We start from the raw sequence: 24,117 nt of genomic DNA, 5'->3' as shown, positions 1-24,117 counted from the left end.
TTTGTCTTCCTGGTCTGTTGAATTTCTTGTTGTCCGTAAGTGTGTGCACATTCTATGTGTCAATAGTGGAATCATCTTGATAGAAGTTTTTGTACGTGTTTGTGTTTTGATCATCGGGTAGGATCCCTGCCTGCTATGGTAAGCAGGCCAGGTTTAGTTCAGTTGAAGCAGACAATTTTTAGGACACTTTTTCTAACCCCTTCTTCATACCAAGAGATGAATAGTGTGATATTTAAAAAAGGCTTCTTAGTCATCCTGGGGCTGCCAAATTCCACTGCTGGTTCAGTCCACTGAGAAGATGACCCTATGGTCTGGACCACCAGTGTGGGGAATATTCTCAGCCTGAACAAGTTGTCATATGTGAATGTGATAGAATATTATTGTGCTATAAGAAAAGATGGGGGGGGGATGGTTTCAGAAAAACCTAGGAAGATACACATACATACATACATATATATGAACTGATGCAAAGTGAAATGAACTGAGCCAAGAGAACATTGTATATTGTAATAGCAGTTACTGTTAGGTGTGAGGTGGTACCTCAGAGCTATTTTAATGTACACTTCTCTAGTCAGTAGTATGATTTAAAGCATTTTTTCATATGATTATTGATTTCTTCTTCTGAAAACTGCCTGTTCATATTCTTTGACCAATTACATTTTAGAGAATGGCTCTTTTTTTATATTTTTATAAAATTTACTCAGTTCCCTAAATATCTGAGAAATCAGGTCTTTATCCAAGACACTTGCAGTAAAAATTTGCCCCCAGTTTCCTGCTTTCCTTCTAATCTTGGCTGTATTGGTTTTGTTTGTGCAAACCCTTTTTAATTTAGTGTAATCAAAATTATCCATTTTACTTCGTGTGATGCTCTGTATCTCCTATTTAATCATAAATCTTTCCCTTATCCATAGATCTGACAGGTAAAATTTTCCATGCTCTCCTTATTTGCTTATGTTACTGCCTTTTATGTGTAAATCATGTACCCAGTTTGAGCTTATTTTGGTAGACCTTGTGAGATGTTGGTCTATGCCTAGTTTCAGCCAAACTGTTTTCTGGTTTTCTATCAAGTTGTTTTTTTAATCAAATAGTGAGTTTTTGCTTCAAAAACTTGAATCTTTGGTTTTTATCAAATACTAGATTACTGTCATTATTTGCTATTCTGTATTGTGTACTTAATCTATTCCACTGATCCACCATTCTATTTCCGAGCCAGTGTTTTGATGATTATTACTTTGTAATATAATTTGAAATTTTCTATTGCTAGATGTTCTTTAATTTTTTTCATCAATTCCTTTGATATTCTTGACCTTTTTTTCTTCCTGTGTTGTTGATGATTTTGTGTTCATATAGTTCTTGGGTTTATCTTAACAGGTAGACTTCCAAGTATTTTATATTGTGTGCAGTTATTTTCTTTGGAATTTCTCTTTCTGTGTCTTCCTGATGGACTCTGTTGGTAAGATAGAAATGCTAATGATTTCAGTGGCTTTATTTTTTTGTCTTGCAACTTTGTGAAGGTTGTTAATTGGTTCACTTATTTTTTTAGGATTCTATAGGATTCTCTTTGTGTACCATCATATCATTTGCGAAGAATGATAGTTTTGCTTCTGTATTGCCTATTTTTATTCCTTCAATTTCTTTTGTTTTATTGCTGAAGCTGACTTGTTTCATGAACCCTGATCTTATGGGGAAGGCTTCTAGCTTATCCCCATTATAGATAAAGTTTGCTGATAGTTGTAGATAGATACTACTTATTTTAAGAAAAGTTCCATTTTCTAATTTATGAAAATTTTAAACTTTTAGCTTTTGAGTCACTTTGTAAGTTAACTCTGACCTGGATTCTTTTGATGGAATGACTTAGATTCTTCCATTTTAAAACATGTCTGATTTTCTTCACTGTTTTATAGATTCAACATTGTGTGGTTGGTATGTTGTTGTTGTTGATAGCCTTTGCTCTTTGAAAGATTGCATACTTATTTTTCCTTTAATTTCTTGTAACTGAGTCATTAGGACTTTTTCTTGTTGTATATAACATTTATTCTTTTAAGTTGAAGTTCTGAATTTTGACAGTGATGTGTTATGGTGAGTCAATCTTGGGATTTCTGTTGGTGTATTGCAGATTCTTTTTGTGTATTTTACTGTCTTCTGATGTTTTTGGGCAATTTTTTCTATATAATTTTTTTTTTTTTAAAGAAACAAGTTCTTTGCAGTAAATGAAGACAAATAGAACTCTAATTATTATAAAAGACCTCAGTGGTCATCTAGTCTCTCCCTCATTTCATAGATGAGGAATCTGAGACTCAAAGAGGTGAAATAACTTGGCCATGCTTACACAGGCAGTAATTGACAAGACCTGGGATTTGATTAGAGGCCCTCTGATACTAGACGCAGAACTGTCCATACTATATCACTTCATGGCTTATAGGAAGTAAAAACTGGATTTGAGCAACTCTCTCTTATCAAATTGTACAACTTTATTTATAATTATTGCAAATCTGTAGCAATTCCTGTACCTTCTAGTGTGGCTTCTTACTAGATCTCTTTAAATGAATCTTCAAGCTTGTGCAGTAGAAAAAACATTATTATTATGTCCCAGCATTGTACAGCAGAAAAACTGGTTTTCAGTCATGAGATCATAGGATCATAGATCCACAGTTGGAACGGACCAAAGAGGTACTGTATAATTTCATGAAGTGTAATGATAATAACAATAATGATGATGATGATCATGACAATAATGATAGTTAAGATTTATATGGTGCTTGAGTAGCCAAATGGGAAAGATAAAGATTTATTAGCATGTTAAGACTACTTGTTGGTAGCAGCTTCAGCTTCCTAACATTTATTTATCTGGTTCTTAAAATTTTTTTCAGTCTACTTAGAGTACATAGCCAGTTATGAGAATTTGGTGGAAATTTAGGATAGATATGTAGTATCTTTCAAAGAAGAGAAAGGGGTACAGGTGGGGAGGGACCAAATGAGGAGAAAGGAGGATTTTTTTGGGAGGAAAATTTCCCAGGAAGTTTGGCAACATTGGTGATTGGAGTTGGCAAACATTTCTTAGGGGCAGCAGAGTGCAGGTGACTAGATATTTTTGCAATAGATTAGGAAGTCTATTTTATCTAATATAGCAGATTTGAGATAATCTTTTAAAGCTATACAGATCTCCTCACAAAGGAGTACAAATAGTTTTTTATAACATTAAATGATACCATTGTAGTATATTTAATTTTTCCTTTGCTTCAGATCATGGAGTGAGGGGTTGGTGGGTTGGTTTAAAGTTTTTCTCTGTCTTTACATTTTTCTTTTTTAGTTTGCATTGTTTAGTGTGGTGGCCCAGATTAGTTCTAGGAAACCCTTTATCACTGCCTCCATCACTGCAATCTTCCTAGCATTTCTAGATGGTATTTAATCTTGTAGGAGGAGTTTGGTTAGTTTTTTTTCCCCCCTAATCTTCATTTGTTTAACCTTAATGCATTATATAAACATTTGATAATTATCTTACCCATAAATACTTCCTTTAAGTATGTTAAAGAAAGGCTCTAAGTGGCCCAGTGGGCAGAATGTTGAACCTGGAGTCAGAAAGAACAAAGTTCAAATCTAACCTTAGATACTTGCTGGCTGTGTGATCTTAGGTTACTTAACTTATCTGTGCCTTGGTCTCTTCATCTATAAAATATGGATAAAAATGGGATCTATCTCCCAGGACTCTGATGAGGATAAAATGAGATAATATTTGTAAAGTGCTTTCCAAATCTTAAATTTCTATATAAATGCTTGCAAGAAAGAAAGAAAGAAAAAAGGTAAGAGAGAAGGAAACAAAGGTGATCAAAGCAACTATAGACATATGGAAAATAACCTCAACAGTGTTATTTGTACACAAAATAAGAGACGGACAGGCTATCTAATTCAACCTTCTGATTTTACAAATAAGTAAATTGTGGCCCAGGAAAGTTAAGTGATTTGCCCAATGTCACTCATGTGATAAGCAGCAATTAGAATCTAAACCCAAGCCCTCTGACAGATTGTTTCTACTATTTCTCACTGTTGTGTGTTTTCCTCAATAGAATATAGGGTCCTTGAGCATTTTGTTTTATTTTTGTTTTTGTATTACCAGTGTCTAGCACAATGCCTGATGTGTAAGTACTTTATAAATGCTTGATTTATATAATTTCTATGATGACAAAAGCATGCTGAAAAATGTCCATTGAATCTGGAAGATACTTCATAAGATACTTCAGGGCAGAAAGGGTAAAATTTAGATACTGAAATGATGGAAAAGGAAGGAAAGAAGACCAAAATGACACAAAGTAATGTTACTACAAAGTATCTGTTGTGATTTCATTTCTTTAGTGAGTTTGTGAAGTGGACAAGGACATCATTGCTAATTTCTTGTTCAGAAGTCAACAATAGGAAGTCCACAAGAAAGAACCTAATCCTTTCCTTTTGTGAATGTCTTTGTGCTCCTTGGCAAATGAAGAACATATTTTCTTTGCCTTTAGGAGCTGTATTGCTTAAACTTTGTGTACAAGAATTAAGTGATTTAATTTTTGAAATGGTTTTACATAAAACATCTTAAACATTTTATTCATATACTAAGAACAAATAATTTACATTTTTTTGAATAAAAAGTAAAGAAAAGATTACTTTCATTCTATTGTTTCTCCTCCCCTACCTCACCTCTATTCTGAATTTATTCATTCATTCATCCATTTATTTATTTATTCATTTATTTTTAGTGTTACACAATCACTACCATACAACCTAGATTTTTTCTTCCTCTTCCTCCCCCCCCTCCCTGATCTGGCATACAATTTTATGTAGGTTCTACACATACATTCCTATTAAATACATTTTTGCCATAGTCATGTTGTATAGAAGAATTAAAATCAATGGGAGAAATCATATAACAAACCAAAATTTAATACAAAAGAAAATGATCTTCATTCTGTGATCGAATTCCATAGTTCTTTCTCTGGATGTGGAAGGCATTTTGCCTTAAAAGACCATTGGGAATTTTTTAAGTCCTTGCATTGCAATGAAGTTCTAAGTCTACCAGAAAAACTCCTCTCATACTGTGGTTGTTGCTGTGTACAAAGTTCTCCTGGTTCTTCTCCTTTCACTCAGCATCAGATCATATAAGTCTTTCCAGGCCTCTCTGAAGTCTCTGTTCATCAATTCTTATAGCACAATAGTATTCCATTACATTCATATGCCAGAATTTATTCAGCCATTCCCTAATTAATGGGCATCCCCTTGATTTCTGGTTTTTGGCCACCACAAAGAGAGCTGCTATAAATATTTTTGTACATGTGGGTGGGACCCTTTCCTATTTTTATGATCTCTTGGGGATACAGTCCTAGAAGAGATATTGCTGGGTCAAAGGGTATGCACATTTTTGTAGCCCTTTGGGCATAGTTCAAATTGCTCTCCAGAATGGTTGGATCAGCTCACAGCTCCACCAACAATGAGATAGTGTTCCAACTTTCCCACATCTTCTCCAACATTTATCATCTTCCTGTTCTGTCATGTTAGCCAATCTGATAGGTGTGATGTGGTATCTCAGAGTTGTTTTGATTCACATCTCTCTAATCAATAGTGATTTAGAGCATTTTTTATATGACATTATAGAAATCTTTAATTTCTTCCTCTGAAAACTGCCTGTTCACATCCTTTGACCATTTATCAATTGGGGAATTATTCTGAATTTTTTTAGGCTTTTCAAATCTCTTCCAGCGTCTGTATGAAAGCAGATGACACTAATGTATACTTAGGAGTGCTGGGGGAGGCTTGTTATGTATGTATTGCCTACTTAGGGCTATAATGATTGTGTTAAAATTTTTAGTTGGGTCCATTACAGAACAATTAACTTTAATAGAAATTGGAAAATTCTAATGTAAACTTTGAAAGTTGACCTTTAACTACTGTCACCTCTTGTGTCAGATATTTTATCAGTTTGATTTGTAACACCACTTTATGTTAGTAGGATTAAAAAAATCAAAAGTTTTTTTTACTTAAGAGAAACATTGTGATATAATGAGAACAGAATGTGTTCACTTCCATGATCATTGGAACAAAGGACCTCACCTCACTGTGACTTAATTCCACTTTCTTTTTATAAAATAATGTTAAGAGGTTTTCCAATCTTATGTTGTATATGTTTGTGAAGCTACTTGAATGCATACATACTGTATGCATATACTATAATTTGTTCAGCCATTCCTCAGTTGATGGACACCGTAGTTTCCAGTTCTTTAATACCACAAAACAAGGTTCTTTACATGTGAGTCTTTTTCTTCAAAAAAAGATCTCTTTGGGTTTTTTTCATGTGTTCTTGGTTCAGATGCTAATTATTTGCCCAAAGATTTTGTAAAGATGGGAAAGTAGGCATAGAAGTTAGGTAACTATTGATTATTTTCCAGTTCCTCATTAAAATTATTAATAAGATATGAGATTTCCCCCTGCCCCCAAGGACTTGTTATCCTCTGTTTTTTGGATATCTTGATAATCTGTCACTTGATACTTTTTAAGTTGTGTTGCCTGTAGTATGTACCTTTTCTTTATATAGTTTGTCTAGTCCTGCTGGTAGACTTTGTGTTTGACTGCTGATTGCTTCCAAGAATTTAGTGAAATCACCACATCACAGACAACTGAGGATGCAGAATAAAGACAGACAGATGCCGTCATTGTGAATATTGTTTTTCTGGTTCTACTTTCTTCACTAAAAATCACTTGACAAATTTTAACATGTTTCTTTAAATTCTTCGAATTTACAATGTACTTTACTAATATTCTTGTGTAGTCATTCCCCAATCAATAAGTGTAAACTTTGTTTCTAGTTATTTGCTACTACGAAAGTGTTCCTATGAATATTTTAGTACATATGAAGCTTTTTTCTACCCTTGACCTACCTGGAGTATATACCTAGCAGTGGGATCATTAGATCAAAGGGTATGGATATTTTAGTCAACTTTTTGACCATAGTAATAGCTTTTCAGAATAATAAGATCAATTATAGTTCTACCAAGAGTATATTAGTGTGCCCCACCAACTTTGACTTCACATCTTTTGTCATCTTTGCCAGTTTGCTGTATGTGAGGTGAAACAGCATTGTTTTGATTTGCATTTCTTTTGCTATTAGTGTTTTGGAGTAGTCTTATTTGGTTGTTAACATTTGCAATGTTTCTGATAAATTACTCATGTCTTTGGACTGTTTACCCATTGTGTAATGGCTCTTGGATCTTATATATTTGCATTAGTTCTTGATATACTGTGGATATTAAGCTTTTGTCAGGCATATTTGATGCAAATACCAGATCAGCAGCTTTCCTTTTTATCTTACTTGTAGTTATTTTCTTAGTCCTCTAAAATGTTCTTTCCATGGATGACTTTGTGCTAATTAGGTGGAATCCTAGCATCTGTCATAGTGGATAGAGTGTTGGGCCTGAATTCAGAAAGACTAGAGTTCAGATATGACCTCAGACACTTGCTAGGTGACCCTGCGGCCTGCCTCAGTTTCTTCAGATGTAAAATAGGGATACTAACAGCACCTACCTCCCAGGGAATTTTTAGGATCAGATGATATATTTGTAAAGTGATTAGCAGAATGTGTGGTGTATGGTATGTACTTAATAAATTTTTATTCTCTTTGTTTTCTCTCCCTTACTGGAAAACTACAGGAGCTTTTCGATGGGAATGATATTTCTTTGAAAGAGAACAGCCTGGCTAGACATTACAGAAAAACAAAGTGGATAAAAATTATATTTTGTTTAGATTATGATATGTGGTTGATTAGACTGATCATTCGTTTGTCAGCATATGTATTTTGCACAAACATGACAGATGATATTTTCAAGGTTAAGTTGAGATAAGGAGAAAAGGGGACTTTGAATTTAAGATTCTGTGTTTTATTATTCAGGTTAACGTTCTATTAGTAATCCTATTTATAATGAGTAAATGCATTATTCCTTGTTGGATTATTTGCAGGTGAATTGTCTTTACTAGTATTGCTTTCAGGTTTTTACTGACATAATTAGTGAAAGTATGTGATAATTTTTTTCCCCTTTAAACTGTCTTTTATTTGATCTTGCTCTCTCTTGGAGCTCAGCAGAAGAATATTTAAGGGAAAATATTAAATTACCTTCCCATACCATAGAATTTATTTTAATGTGACAAGTATTTTTGAATTATAAATATATAGTATAGATAGAATGCAGCTTAGCTTTGGTTTGTGTTTTGACCCAGTCAAAATGCTATATGTGTTTGTTATGGAGTGACAAACAATACTAACATTAGAGACAATACATTTTATAGTTGCTCCTGAGTGTCCTGAGACTTCATTTTTTTCACTGAGCAAATTTCCAGAACATTATACAATCTGTATCAAAATATAAGTATAACCTTGTTAAATCTAATATGTACACTTTTCAAAATGATATTGTATGTAGCAGTTCAGTTTTATGTAGTATTTTTGTTTATATTTGCATATTTGAATGTTGATAAAATTCATAATAAACTAGAAAGTCTAATATAAAAAAGAAAATGTTAGTATAAAATCATTAGTCAACAAGCATTTATAAAACAGTATTTGCTAGGCTCAGTGCTAAGTATTGTGAATATAAATAGAAGCTGAAAGAAAGGCAATCTTTACTTTCAGGGAGCTTACATTATAATGGAAAAAGATGACTCATAATAGGAAACTGAAAAGCGAGGGGAGGGAAAGGAAGGTACCCCAAAAGGGTGCTTGATAAAGTCTGGAGTGCAGTCTGGAGAGGGATGAGATTTATTAGCCTGAGAGTCTTTCTTAAATGAAAGTTCTGGGAGGAGCCATCTAATTAGGAGAGGCTGTGGGACTACTTCCATTGTGTGAATTTCAGGCCTGCAGTAAGCTTCAGGATGGATACATTTCTGAGGCATAGTAGAAATAGTCTAAAATGCAGCTTTATCATTTTAAATTGGTCATAACATTGCTTCCCTGCAATAGTCTGGCTAATAAGATGACTCTTTTTTTAATGTCATAACCTATAGATTTATGTGCTTAGTATCTATGCTCTCCGAATTAAGACTACCATAATGAATTCCTAATTCCCTGTGAGGATGTGATATCTACCTCAGTCACTGAGAAAATAAAATACTATATTGTGATCTATCTCCCTCTCCACTTTTGCCTTAACTCTTCTGCCAGATATAGTCCGTAAGGGCAGAACTAGGATCATTTGATACAAGATATGAGAAACCACATATCAGTTGAACAATAGGAAGACTTTCCCCAAAATCAGAGCTGTCCAAAAATGGGATGGCTGACTTCATGGAGTAGTGAATTTCTCATCACTGGAGATCTTTGCAGGAACTATGACTTGTTGAAATTGTTGATGGGATGCATGATTTCATTTGGGTGGGGCTAAATTATCTTTAATATCTCTTCTAGTGCAGCCTTGCAGTCATCATCCAAGTGAAGGGGACCTGCCAATCCCACTTCTTTTTCTCCTTCTGTATCTTCTCCCTCCCTCCTCCCCCTGCTTAGAACGGTGGTTGGTTGTTGTCCTTCATTCTCAAAGAGGACCAAAACGACATCACCATGATAAAGTGAAATTTCAGTGTGTCTGACTGTGACTGATCAGACCAGTACAAACTCGGATGCACAAGTTGGGCACAGATAGTCCATGTGAATATTTGGGGTGGTAACTCCAAATTTGCATATCCTACATTTACTTTGTGCTGTCTCAATTCTGCTTTGCTCATAGAGCACAGCACCCTTTCTGATGTGGGCACGCCATGCTTGAGCGGTCCTGTGCCAGTATCTCCCACGTTGCACAGTCGAATCTGAAGTTCTTGAGAGAGACCTTGAGAGTATCCTTGTGTTGTTTCTTCTGGCCACCTGCCCTATGTGAGTTCTCCATAAAATAGTCTTTTTGACAAGTGTACATTTTACATTTGAACAACATGGCCAGCCCATCAGAGTTGCACTCTCTGAAGCTTGGCAGTTCAGCTCGAGCAAGGACTTCATTGTCTGGTACCTTAATCTGCCAAGTGATCCTCAGAATCTTTCTAAGAGTTCAAATGGAAGAGATGCAGTTTCCTGGCATGGTGCTGGTAGACTGCCCATGTTTCACAGGCATACAACAATGAGGTCAGCACAGTGGCCCTAGAGACCTTCAGTTTGGTAGTCATTCTTCTCTCCCAAACTTTTCTGGCACGTAGTAGATGCTTAATAAATGTTTATTGTTCATTTGTATCCTCAATGCTTATTGCAATGCTTAGTACATTTTGAGCATTTACTAGTTTCTTTTCAATTTCCATTTTATCTGTGATTCTGATCATAGAGACTTTTGCTGTGACTGAATCTTAAGAACTGAGTTAAAGATGTCTAATTGCCATTGAGTTGTGATAAGGTAACAAATTCTTACTTACTTCTTATACTACAGTAAAAATTTAACACTCGAAGATTCACCTTCCTGTTCTCTCACAGGGCCTAAAGTAAAATAGTAATGAAGAATTATAGATTCTTAAGATTTGGATGTAGTAGTATAACATTGAGAACTGAAAGGAACATTAAGGATATGTTCCCAAGTCTCTTGTTTTACAGATGAGAAAACTGTTACTTAGAGATATGAAGTTTTAAGAGTGTAATGGCTGGAATTTGAAACAAGATCTTCTGATTCAAAATATTGCATTCTTTATGTTGATACTTTTTTCATGATAACCTTTTTTTTCTCTTTTAAAAAAATTCTTTTTTATTGTTGTGGACTTGACAAACCTCAACCAACATGAAAATTTCCTGAACAAAGAAGAATAGAAAAGGGGAATGCATATGAAACTGAACCTCCATTATGTGTCCTTAAAAAAAAAAATAGATTTCCTTTGTATCTCTTTAACTTCCTTCTCCCTTTTGTTTATTTTAAAAATGATTTATTGGCAATCAGTTCTTCCTTTTTTAATATCACTATTATTTCTCTTCACCTCATCAATATAATTTTTCCCCAGAGGGCCCCCTCAATCTCTTTACCTCATAAAACCCTCTCTTGAAAGAAACAAGTATGATCATGCAAGAAAGATTCACAAATTGACCCTAGCTGATGTGTCTGAAAAGTACATCTCATCCTTCACCCTTACTCAGTCATGTCTGCCAGGAGGTGGTGAAAGCGTGCTTCATCGTCAGTTTTAAGGAGTCATATACTTGATCATTGTGCTTATCAATTCTTAAATTTTTCCTTGTTGTTTTTCTTGCACATGTGTGCTCATTGTACTAGTTCTGCTCACTTTACTCTGTTAATTCATACAAGTCCCCCCATGTTTTGTATCTATATCTCCTTTGTTTTATTTCTTGAAGTGCAACAATAATTGATTATATTTGTATATCTCAGTTTGTTCAGCTATTCCCCGATTAATGGGGACACACTTGATTTACAATTCTTTACTACAACAAAACATGCTGATATAGAAATTTTTGTATATCTAGATCCTTTTCTGCTTGCTTTTATCTGTTAGTTGTATGCCTAGTAGTGATAACACTGGCTCAGAGGATGTGTACAGTCTAGTGAGTTTTGGGGTATAGTTTTAATTGCTTTCTAGAACGAACCATTTCATATTTCTAGAAATAGTGTACGTAGAGTACCTGCCTTATCATATCCTATCCAGTGGTGCCATTTTTCTTTTATATCGTCTTGACCAGCCTTATTTTCATAAGATGGAATCTCAGTTGCTTTAATTTCTTTTATCTGTATTCTGTAATTCTATTTTTTTAAAGATGACTTGAGAGTTTAGCTTTCTTTTGAGAATTGGTTATTCTTAACATTTGACCCTTTATTGGGTGATAGTTCTTGCCATATATTTGATTCAATTACCTACATATTCTGAATTTCTTCTTGTTTGTAGTTCATTTCAGGGAGGACCAGTGACTTCACTAGGTGGTGCCTTGACTTGTGCATGAATTGAATTTAAGTGAGGCAGAGTTGCAAAGTCATCAGCCTCATTCTTCCAGATTCATTGAAGTCCAATGGTTAGACAGAAAGTCAAGATGATGGCCCAGGATGCAGTGGACGACCTTGACATCTTCACTATCTGACCAAGTTCTAAGTGCTCCACAGCTCCTGCTTCAGCTGCCTTCAAGGCTGTTGGAACAAATTATTCTCATCCACCCATTCCCCTGGAGGAAATGTTCACATGCTTGGTGCAGACCTCTAACTCACTCATCAGTTTGAAGCCTTTTGGTTGCCCTCAACCTAGTTTAGCCTGTCTGCTGATGATTTTACTGTGTGTGCTATAGCTTCTTGGAACCTGGTGAGAATTGGGTGAAAGGTGGATATCAAAGGTGGATGAGCAGCCCTGAAAAGGGCTTGGCAAGACCTTACACCAGAAGTGATAGTCTTCCTTGAATACTCCATATATCCCATCTTAGATTTCTAGAACAGTCCTAAATAACTGGTAACAATGGACCTCTTTGCTGTATCTTGATCTTATTGGAAAGCATTTCTTTTTTACAGATGTTAGCTCCTGGTTTTTTATAGATCTTATTTATCATATGAAAGACATCCATTTTATTCCTATGCTTTAACCTTTTTTACAAAAGAATAAATGTCCATTAAAAGCCTTTTTCTTTCATGTATTGATATGATCATGTGATTTTTTTTTTTTTTTTTGTTATTAATATAATCTGTTGTGTTTCCAGTTTTCCCAGTATTGAATCAACCTTGAGTTTCTGGTCTAAATTCAAACTTGCACAGTATATTATCTCTTAAATATGTTGTAGCTTCTTTGCCAACATTTTTAGTATTTTTGCATCAGAATTCCCTAGAGGTATTCGCATGTAGTTTTCAGTGCTTTATCTCTCCCTGAATTAGATATCTGGATTGTCTTTGTATATACAAGAGGGTTTGGTAAGGTTCTTCTTTCCCTATTTTTGCAAATAAGTTTTGCAATTGTTATTTGAATATGAATATGCAGGAATTCACTTTTACAAGTGTTTGGCCTTGGTATTTTCCTTTTGGTCACTCTTTTATGGGGTCCTTAATTTCTCTATTTTCAGATTGAGTTATTTGAATTCTCTAGTTCTTGTTCTCATAATACGTCATTTACTAGTAATCAGTTTTGTTGGTATATAAAGTGGGCAAAATTCTTTTGAATTTCCTTCTTCATTTGTTGTATATTTCCTTTTTCATTTTTAATATTGGCAGTTTGTTTTTCCTTTTAGTTAGTTTAGTTAAGAGCTTATCTAATTTATTAGTTTTTAAAAACACCTAATTATATTAACCAGTTCTATGGTTTTCTGCTTTTCAGTTTGTTTTCAATTTTTTTTTCTCTCAGACGTTCAGAATTTCTTTTTGTGTCTGGTTGTAGTTTTTTGATTTATTGCTTTTTGCATTTTCTTTAGTTTTATGCTTAATTCATTTAGTTTCTATCTGTCTTTTGGTGGTGAAAATATTTAGAGATATAAAATTTCCCCTAAAGAGTGCTTTGCCTTTATCTCAGAATTTTTTGTCTTGTTTTCTTTGTGGAAATTTTCCATTGTTTCTATGATTTTTTTTCCCCTTTACCTGCCATTTCTTTAGGATTAAATGATTTAGTTTCTAAATATAGGTACCTATGTGATAAAGGGATTCCAGGTCTGGAGTGAAGTATACCCAAGTTCAAATTCAGCCTCAGACACTTAATAGCTTGATGATCCTGGCCAAGTCACTTAACCTCTGTTTACATCATTTTTTTCATCTGTAAACTGGAGATAATAACAGTACCCATTCCCATGTTTATTGTGAGGATCAAATGAAATAATAATTGTAAAGCACTTAGCATATAGTTCCTGGCACATAGTAAATGCTATATAAATGGTAGTTATTATTGTTATTATTATTCTTAGCATTAAATTTGAATCCTTTTTTAAAAGGCCTTTTTTATTGCATTCTGGTCTATAAAGGATATATTTAATATTTCTGCCTCCCAGCATTTATTTTTGAGGTTTATATACCATAGCACATTACAATCTTTTGTAAATATTCCATTTATGGCTGAAAGCATGTATATTCCTTTTTGTTTCCATTCTGCAGTTGCCAGAGATCTGTCATAGCTAAGTTTTGTAAAATCTTTTTCAAGTTCTTAACTTGTTTATTTTTTTTTGTTGTTAGATTTATTTAAGTATGAGAGGGGCACCTTGAGGTTAGTTGTTAGTTTTGCCATTTCTCCCCATAATTCAAATGACTTCTCTATTAAGTACTTAGATGCTATGCTCTTCAGTGCATACATATTACATATTGATACTACATCATTATTTATGGTGACTATATGCATAATACTCTTTCCTTGCTTTAATCATGTTGGTGCATATTCGATTTGATTGAAAGATAATAAACTCTGCTCTAGTCCCTTATTTTAACTCTGTGAATCTTTATGTTTCACATGTTTCTGATAAATGACATTCTGTTTTTTAATTCAGTCTTCTGCCCTCCTTTATTTTACAGATAAGTTCATTCCATTCACTTTTACTGTTATGACTGTATTAGAATCTCTTACTTTTTCTTCTTTTTCCCCATTTACAAAGAAAAATGGGATGGAGAAAGACTATAGGGGCTGGTTCTGTTGCTTGGCCTTAGGTCTCTTGATTATTGGAGCTCACATTGATTTGTGACAGTACTACAATACCGCCTTCGGAGTGCTGGATCTCTTTTATGTCCTTTTTTTGGAACTGACATTGACTTTCCTGAATTGGTGCTTTCTGATTCTTTGGATAACTTCTTATTATTTGTTTAGTAACTGTACTTGTTCTTGCTAGTGGCTTCTGACTTTTTTTTTTCTTTTGGCAATGTTCTATATTAGGTAGAAAAGCTTATTACTTCTATTTATTTTCTGTTTTCTTTGTCATTGGTTTTTCTGAACCCCTTTCAGGTATTTTCTGGTGTTTTTATAGGAAAGCTAGGTTTCTTTAACATCTTTCTGATTGCTCGGAACTGAAAACCCTCTTTTCGTTTTCACAGTAGATATAATATAACATATACACATACCCGTATTCCCTACCCTCAGCAAGTTCCCTGAAAACAGTGCTACTTTCATGCATTTTTGTGTGTTTATTGTTGTTTACTAAAGGGAAAGCTATTTGTTTGATATGCTATATACCTTAGCACTAAATTGCCTGATTTCCTTTACTTGAGTTATATCACTTTAGTTTTTTAAAATGGATATTGTCTTCATTTTGTATATTTTTCTTTTGGTTTTGCTTTCTTAATTGCATTAATAAAAATCTTCCAATGTTTCCCCTGAATTGTAATTTTTCATTTTTACAGCCAAGTTTGACTTACTTCAGCAATTAGATGTGTGGGCTCTTTGAATACAAAGAATTGAAAAATAAACAGGAGGCTGTCAATTTCTTCTGATTATTTCAATTTCTTCATCTGGTGGCAAATAGCCTTTCAAGTGAATTGGTTATTCAAGTGTCTAGGATAAAGTGGGATGAGGAAATCTGTGCAACAAAGCTTATATTTCCAGTGGAGATTTATTAAATGCTATTTTTACAGCCATTTAGAGCAGAGCCTGGGCCTTCAAATCTATATACCCTGATTGGGGGAATGGTATGGCAGCTTCTCAGATTGCTGTGTTGTAGCATTTATAGCAATGACTTCCCAACTTTCTTGTTTGTATAGGAAAAGTCCCATCTCTGATATATATTATAGATTGTCCTTCAGTTTCATCAGTTCCAAGATGGTGATCGTTGGGGATCAAAGCATTATCTACTATCCTTGCTTTATCATCTGTGCTTTGGGATCTTTGAAGACAGTAATTATTTGAGGAATATGAGATTATGGGAGTAGAATGTTCATTGATTTACTCAAAGTTAGCTAAACGTGTGTGTGTGTGTGTGTGTGTGTGTGTGTGTGTGTGTGTGTGTAGGCACAGAGTCTCTTTTCTAATATGCCTGTTGCTGTGGAACCATCTGTGTCTAGATGGACACTTTATATGAAGTTCTATTGGGCAAAGTGGAGGGTATATTCTTGGCTTATTTTGGAGGTCAAAGCAAAATGCAAGAGACAATTAATACAATATACATGCTAGGTGCCAGGAAAATTACCTTAGGTTATTTTCTCAAAAGAGGAATCAGCAGCTTTATAGAAGTGCTTATGTATCTTCCTCTCTCCACTCTGGGATTCTGCATGTGAAATGATAATTCATATTCCATATGAGAAGAGAAATAAACTCATATACAAAGATTATAAAAGGGGGATAAAGGTCTTATTAATATATAGATAACTCTGTCTATTTGCATAAATATAGATATGAATTATGCTTATATATGCATATAGTAAATTGTATGTAAATTTATACAATATAAGAAAGAAGTTATAGAGAGAATAATTATAGAGAGAAGATATGAAAAGTATTGCACAAATTAAAGTTTTGTTGGTTTTGCTACACTAGCACAGTCATTTATTTATGTGGATATACTACAGTTTGTTTCGACATTAGACACTGTGAATAATAATAGCGTAGCATATATATTATATATCACACATATGTGTATGTGTATAATTTTTAATACTGTACTGTATTGTGACAGACATCTATTTAGTAAAATAAAGTTTTGTGACAAAAATTACAGAGTAGTATAATTTTAATATTCACAGCAAAATATTTGGAATGGTATGTAAAAAGTGGAGACCATTTTATATTCAGATTTGTTAATTTTTGGATATTGTTTCAGATGTAAAAGTTTTTCTGCCACTGAAATTCTATTTAAACATATTTGGTTCCAAGCTTTATTTGTCTGTCTGACTGTACCTGTCTGTCTGACTGTCTATCTATCCATCTATCTATCTATCTATCTATCTATCTATCTATCTATCTATCTATCTCTGTCTATCTATCTATCTATCTATCTGTCCATTCATCCATCCATCCATCCATCCATCCATCCATCCATCCATCCATCTATCTAGGAATCTTAAGAGTATCTGTCGTTTTTACCTCCTGAGATATAAAACGAATATTGGGATCTCTGGGTGAAAAGTGATAAACAAATTAGTAACTTGCTATTTAATTTGAAAATGTTTTCCATTTCATAGCTTCCAGCAAGGTGTTACTGTTTCTACAGCCCCTCCCAAAATTGTATTCATGATGAGCTGTGTTCAAACATTTGAAGTGCTTTCTTGTGGGAGAGGAATTAAACCTTGCCCCCATCAGTCTTAGAAGGCCAAGTAGGACCAAGGAGTAGTAGTAAGAAGGAAGCTGATTTCTACTCTATTTGAAAAGGATTATGAGGTCTTTATATAGAGAATGATCACTTGTTGGGAGGTAATGGATATATAATTTATTTTTGGGATAGGAATTGCAGTAGATGACTCTTTTGATATTTTCCAGCTCTGCATTCTGTGATTCTTAATAAATTTTATGATTAGTCTTCTAATAAATAGGGAAATAAGACACCTTTAAATACATTATAATTTTCTAATTTGGACATAATGATCTCTTGATATTTAGAATGTATGAATGGTCTTGTTTTGATCATTTCAACTTTTAGTAACAGAAAAAGAAATACCAAAATTACCAAATTTCTCTTTTAGATTTGCATTTAGGACTTCTCAAATGCCATTTGTTTAAATACTTACAATACTTTATTGTGACAAATGTATCTATTGAAATAAAGTTTTGTGACAAAAATTACAGTAGAGTACAATTTTGATATTCATAGGAAAACGGTTAGAATAATATCTAAAAATTGGAGACCGTTTTACATTCAGATTTGTTAATTTTAGAGTATTTTTTTACATGTAAAAGTTTACCACTGAAATTCTGTTTGAATATGTTCAATTATAAGCTTCCTTTGCCTACTAATAGCTTTATGATCCTAATTCCTTTGTTTACAATTAAGTTTTGGTACATGCTTACATATAATATGCTAGTGAGTGGTTGTTTGTGTCTAATAGCAATGTAGATTGATTTGTGCCTTTGAATTTCCTCAATTTATGTATTCTGAGGGAGAAGAGAAGTGGTCATTTTAAATTGTAGAATAACTTAATTTTTATATTGGAAACTGTGAATTATATCACTAACATGAGTAAATTTGATTTAAGGAAAAACAAATCACCAAAGGTGCAATTAAATAGCAGTATATTTTAAAACAGAACATCTTTTAACATAAATTTTATAACTACAGGAATAAGTTTGATTTTTTCAAGATATATATTTGAAACATTTTAAAGTAATGCCTTTTATTTTTCCTTTTTTTTTTTTTTAAAGCCAAAGAAAACAAAGTTTGTTAAAGATTCACCATCTTGGATTGGCTCTTAAGGAGCCTAAGCATTTGTAATGCTAGTATACACAAGTGGGCCAGATAGGATCCCAGCTAGACAGAGTCTGAGCTGGATTGAATCTGAGCGTTATTTTTACTTTTTCTAAAGTTTGTAGGTCCATACTACTAATGGACCAGGAGTCAGGAGACTTTTATTCTAATGTTACCTCTTTCATGATCTATCTTTATGACCTTAGGTACCTTTCCAGTTTTCAGTTTCCACAACAGTAAAATGAGGAAATTGAATTAGATTATTTTCAATTCCACTGGCATAATGTTTGAGGACCTTGGTCTACCTCACATCCTAGTGAAGCAATAGGGTAAAACTTCTGTGAAGTAAAGATAACATAGAGTCATAGAACTAGAGCTATCTGAATGTCAAAGGTCATCTAGTTCCAATCCCTTCATTTTATAGATGAGAAAACTGAGGATCATATGGGTTTAATGACTTTACTAAACTCACACAGGTAAGCAGCACTGGTAGAATTTTAGTCCAGGTGTTTTTATCCAGGAATTTTAATCCAATTCATCCTAGGCACTGCTCTTTCCATTATATCATTAGAAATGGTGTTGGGATGACCACAGGAGTGCAGACTGAACACTTGAGAGTTGAACTTGTTACTGTGGAAAGGGAATAAACAATAAGGACCTTCTGTGTTCCAGGCATTGTACTAAGTACTTTCCAAACATTATCTCATTTGATCCTCAAAGCAACCTTGTTTAGTAGGTGGTGTTATGATCCCCATTTTATAGTTGAAAAGACTGAGGCAGACAGGTTAAGCGACTTAGCCATGATCGCACAGCAAGTAAGTAATCTGAGGGTGGATTTGAACTCAGGTCTTTCTCATTTCAGGCCCAGTGCTCTATTGACTGTGCCACCTAGCTGCCTTGGACTGTTAAAAGACCTGGAAGGCTCAACCACATTTGATAGATTTTTTTTAGTGAGAAGTTGTGGGAGGACATGAATTTACTCCGAATGAGAAAATGTTGCTGGATTATGTTCTTCACCATTAAAGGGAACAGCCACATCAATAAAGTTATGCATCCTTTGAAATATTGTTTAATAAAAGGAAGAAACTGAAAATGTTGATATATTTCAATTTTCACTTTCCTTTTTCTCCTTATTCTTATTATGAAAATAAAAAATAGAACTTTACATAAGAGAAACCTTGCCATGTAACTTGCCATATAAGGTGAGATCTATGATCATCTTGCTATTCTCTTTTGATGTATAAGTTAGGGTGTATGTTGTGAAAGGAGTTATCAGTTGTCTTCTTTAATGTTTTCTGTATTGTCATTCATGAATTTATTGAAGTTTTTTTGAAAAGCTTTTTTTTCTCCCAGTTTCAAAATGATTTCTCAGTTTAGAATTAATTAGTCCAGGGAAAGAAAAACTGTTCTTCCCACATCTGTAAGAAACATCTTTTGAAACCAGTATGTAGTCTCTGATGAATCTAAGTGATTTTGTACCTTTTACTTGCATCATTGGTCAGGGAGGCTTTAGCACCATCAAAAAATGTAATAAAATGGCTCACCTTTTTCTTGAATTTAACATGGCTGGTATTATGAGTGATAAATGCTAGCTGCCCACGTCACAATCAAATCTTCAGCTTTTAAAGATTGATTTCAGTAGTATTACTAAGTATTGAAATATTTGTAGAAAAGTAGCATGAAGACTACATGTCTAGTAAAATTGTCTTTTTCATCATCATCAAATGTATTGAGCATTGTTCATTGGGATACAGTGAGATATGGCATTGCCCTTTCCCTTAAAGGGCTTACTATGTCTAGATAGGTGTCCCTTGAAAGGCTTATTACTATGTTTAGATCAAAGAAGGTTCTGTGCTCTATGAGCAAAACAGAATTGCGGAAGCTCAAAAGGAATATGAGGTGGGTAAATTTAGATATCTCCACTGCAAATGTTCATATGGAGTGTTTGTTCCTGACCTGTGGTAGAACCTTCCACGCTCATTTTGGACTATCAGCCACAGTCAGACACACTGCACTTTGACCCCAATATAGTGATGTCATTTTGGTCCTTTTCAAGCATGAAGGACAACAACCAACACATGTTTAGATGGGTAGAGGACACATATATGTAAATATTTTTCTCAATAAAGATAATGGCAAAATAAAAAAATAAAAATTTGCATTTGTATGTGTATGTATAGTGTGTTATATATCCAGTTTTTCCCCAAAGTCTTTTTTGCCAAGTCTTATAAATTTTACCTTCACAACATCTCATATATTTCCCCTTCTCTTCTCTGACACTGCTACCACCCTGTTGCAGGCCCTTATCACTTAATATCTGAACTGTTGCAGTAGCCTAATTGTTGGTCTCCCTGCCTTTAGATTCTTTGCATTCTGGTTCATTCTCTAATCAACTACCACCAAACACAAGTCTAACTATTTCACTGCCCTATTCAATAAACACTAGTGGTTTCTTATTATCTCTAGGATCAAATATAAAATAATATTAACTAGCATTTATATAGTGCTTTAAAGTTTGCAAGATGCTTTACATGTGTTAACTCATTTGATCTTCACAACAACCCTGTGAGTTAGGTGCTTTTATCCTCATTTTACAGACGAGGAAACTGAGACACAGATAGGCTAAGTCACTTACCTAGTGTCACACAGCTAGTAAGGAGTCTGAGGCAGATTCTACTATTTTCCTGACTCCCAAGTCTTGTGCTGTATTCACTGTCACCTCTGTTTGGCTTTTAAAGCCCTTTATAACCTGGCCCTTTCCTATCTTTCCAGTCTTATACCTAACTTTCTACCATATACTCTGGGATCCAGTGACCGATCTCCTTGCTATTTCTTATACAAGATACTTTTATCTCATGCATTTTAATTGGTGTTCTCCATACCTGGAATTCTCTCCTCTTTCTCCTGGCTTTCCTCAAGTCTCAGCTAAAATCCTACCTTCTGCAAAAATCCTGGTCCCCCTTAATGCTACTACTATCTTTCCTTTGAAGTTACTCCAAGTTATCTCATATCTGTCTATCTATCTATCTCTCTGTCTATCTATCATCTAACCATATCTCCTATACAGACACACATGCGTGCACACACATGCATGCGCATACAAATAACATATATTTTGTTTGGATGTAATATAATGGTTTGCATGTTGTGTTTCTTCCTCTGCCTCTGTCCCTCCTCTCCCCCCATTAAATTGTGAATTCTTTGAGGGCAGGAGCTGTTTTTGTTTTCTCAGTGCTTAGCATGGTGTCAGACAAATAATTAGCGCTTAATAAATACTTGTTGACTTGACAACAATCCTGTGAGTTAAATAATGCAAATAATCTTAGCCAAGTTTTACAGATAAGGAAACTGAGACAAAGAGAAGGTTAAGGAATTTTCCCACAGTTATATAACTGATAAGTGGTAGAGCCAGGATTTAAACTCGTCTTACACCTTCAAGTCATTTGGACTTTCTGCATAAGTGTATTATAGCATATTCTGAGTATGAAAGAGGTGATATGACAAATTTAGGAACTCAGAGGAAGCAGCAAAGATGGGGGTCTGTATAGTGCCATTGAGAAAGTAGACTTTCTTGAAGGAGGAGGATCTTCAGATAAGTGTTTAAGCAGTTGTAGGACATAGTTAAATAGTAGTGGGGAAGGTATTTTAGCAGGTGATGAAGACCTGAACTAGAATCATACAATATTAAAAGTTGGATGAGATTGTAGGATCATAATTTTGGATGTAGAAGGGACCTCAGAGGCACTATTATGTAACCCTTTAATTTTATAGGTGAGGAAACTGAAGCCCAAAGAAATTATGGCTTGTCCAAGGTCACATAGATAGTAAGTGGCAGAGTTGGGATTTGACCCCAGATTTTTTGATTCTTACATTCCTTCATTCTCCACTATACCACAGTGCCACTTAGGAATCCTTGTCACCCAAGCCAAGACTCCTCTCCTCAAGATCTCTCTGAGTGTTTAAACCTCATTGCCTTGTTTATTCTAAACACTTCCAGTTCTTTAAACTTTTCTGTGTAACATAATTTTGAAATCTCTTAACATCTCACTTGCCCCTCTCTGTATGTACTTGAGTCTGTCAGTTTATCACTTAAATTATGGTACCCAGAAATGAATACAGTATTTTAGTTTGATCTGCTTCAGAGTATGATGGGATTATTGTTTACTTTTATATGGGTACTACACTTATATTAATGTGCCATAGGAAATCGTTACCTTTTTAGCAGGTATGTCACATTTGTTTGTGTTGAGCTTATTCATGACTAAACATGGGTAATGGAAATGAGACTAGAAAGGTGAGTCAGATTTGAAAAGCATTATGAAGGAACAATTGCTAGTATCTAGAGATTATTAGGTATGGGAAGAGTAAGAAGAATGAATTATGACCTCAGGCTTTTGAACCTGTGGGACTGGCAGAATGGCAGAATCACTGTCAGAAATGGCTGAATATGAAGGAAAAAGATTGTTTGGGGTCAAGGAAGAGAAGAAGAGTTTGTTTTTAGACAAATTAAGTTTGAAGTTATGAATATCAGGATAGAGGTAAGAGAAGAAGAAATTTGAGAATGACCTGAATATATTGTATCAACAGACTGAATCTGCTTTTTGAGGACTAGCTTAGCAGAATTCAGAAACTATCACCAGTGGCCCCAGGTCACTTGGTGACAAATTCTATCTCATGATAATCCATGAAATAGAAAAACAAAAAGTGGCATGAAGGAAGAGTAATGTACTATATATCCAGTTTAGGAAAGATTTTAAATACCAGAGGATTCTTTTTGATTATAGAGATAATAGGGACCACTGAAGTTTGTCCTTTAGGCAAATTAATCTGGTAGCTGTATGGAGAAGCATTGAATTGGGGAAAAATTTAAGACAGGGCTGCCTTAAGGAAGCTATTGCAAGAGGGCCTGAACTCTTGGAGTGACTATGGGTGGAGGGGAAAAAAAAAATCACATTTGAAAGGTATATACAGGTAGAAATGACAAGATCTGGCAACTTATTATATGTGTGGGATGAATGAGAGTGAATAATCAGGGGTATCACAGAAGTTATAAAGCCTGAAAATATATTGATGCTGTCAACAGAGATAGGGATGATGAAAATAATAGTTCTTTTGCATATTGGATATTTTTACTAGGAATATTCTTATTTAGAGCTCATTGAAAGAAAAAAAATTTAAACTTGTTTTTCTGCTTGTTGTAAGTAATAACATCACAAGTATATATAAGGGATTAGGAACTAGGGATGTTTATCTTGGTGACAAGTTGTTTCCTTCTTCCATCCCTCCATGATTATTGATTTCATGTCAGTATCAACTTGAGATGGACCTGTGATATTGATGCTCATGTAACTCATACCTCCTTATAGTAACCCATTTAGTGATACTGTGAAGCTCTTGTCCATATTACCCCATAAATTTTCCATGAAGGGAGGGAGTGCCAAACAGTGGTGCTGGTGGTCTTCCTCTAAATCTTGTGATGTTATATGGATACTTATGGAGCATATTGGCTGTATCTTAGTTATCCTGTGTTGTCTCTACCTTATTGACTCACTTTTTTTTTTTTTCCATTTTTCCATTTTGCTGATAATTTAATTGCAATTTTTTCTTGGGTATATGTGCTGGAGCCTAGTTCATGACTAAATGTACCACTCCATTGCTCATTAGATGACTTGCAATTTTGAAACTGGGGTTACCTGACTTGTCACCTCTATACAGCACCGTTAGAAGAATATTGTTATTTAAAAGATAAGCCATTTGCTTCAGGGAGAAGTTTGGGATCCTTAAGAGCATCATTCAATTTCCCAAATGTATTTCAGCCCATTCTCTTCCTCCTTCTGTTTAATTTTCCTCTTAGCTCATTG

At 34.3% G+C, this 24,117-nt stretch overlaps 1 protein-coding gene across 5 annotated transcripts in view; it reads left to right on the top strand.

The window, feature by feature from the left end:
- The window catches only part of VRK1 (VRK serine/threonine kinase 1), a 139,358-nt gene that overhangs the window by 36,718 nt on the left and 78,523 nt on the right, over positions 1-24,117 (top strand). Inside the window, exon 1 of one of the 5 annotated variants that reach the window (XM_072630287.1) lies at positions 22,657-22,794. The exons of the other annotated variants lie outside the window; for them this stretch is intronic. The gene's annotated coding sequence lies outside the window, so the exon portion shown is untranslated. Of the gene's footprint in view, positions 1-22,656; positions 22,795-24,117 lie in introns of those variants that run through there. 5 annotated transcript variants of the gene reach the window in all.

The sequence above is a fragment of the Notamacropus eugenii genome, chromosome 1 (genome assembly GCF_028372415.1).
Source record: "Notamacropus eugenii isolate mMacEug1 chromosome 1, mMacEug1.pri_v2, whole genome shotgun sequence".
Classification (NCBI taxonomy): domain Eukaryota; kingdom Metazoa; phylum Chordata; class Mammalia; order Diprotodontia; family Macropodidae; genus Notamacropus; species Notamacropus eugenii.
Note: the sequence above shows the minus strand (reverse complement) of the source record. Positions and strands in the feature narration are given on the sequence as shown.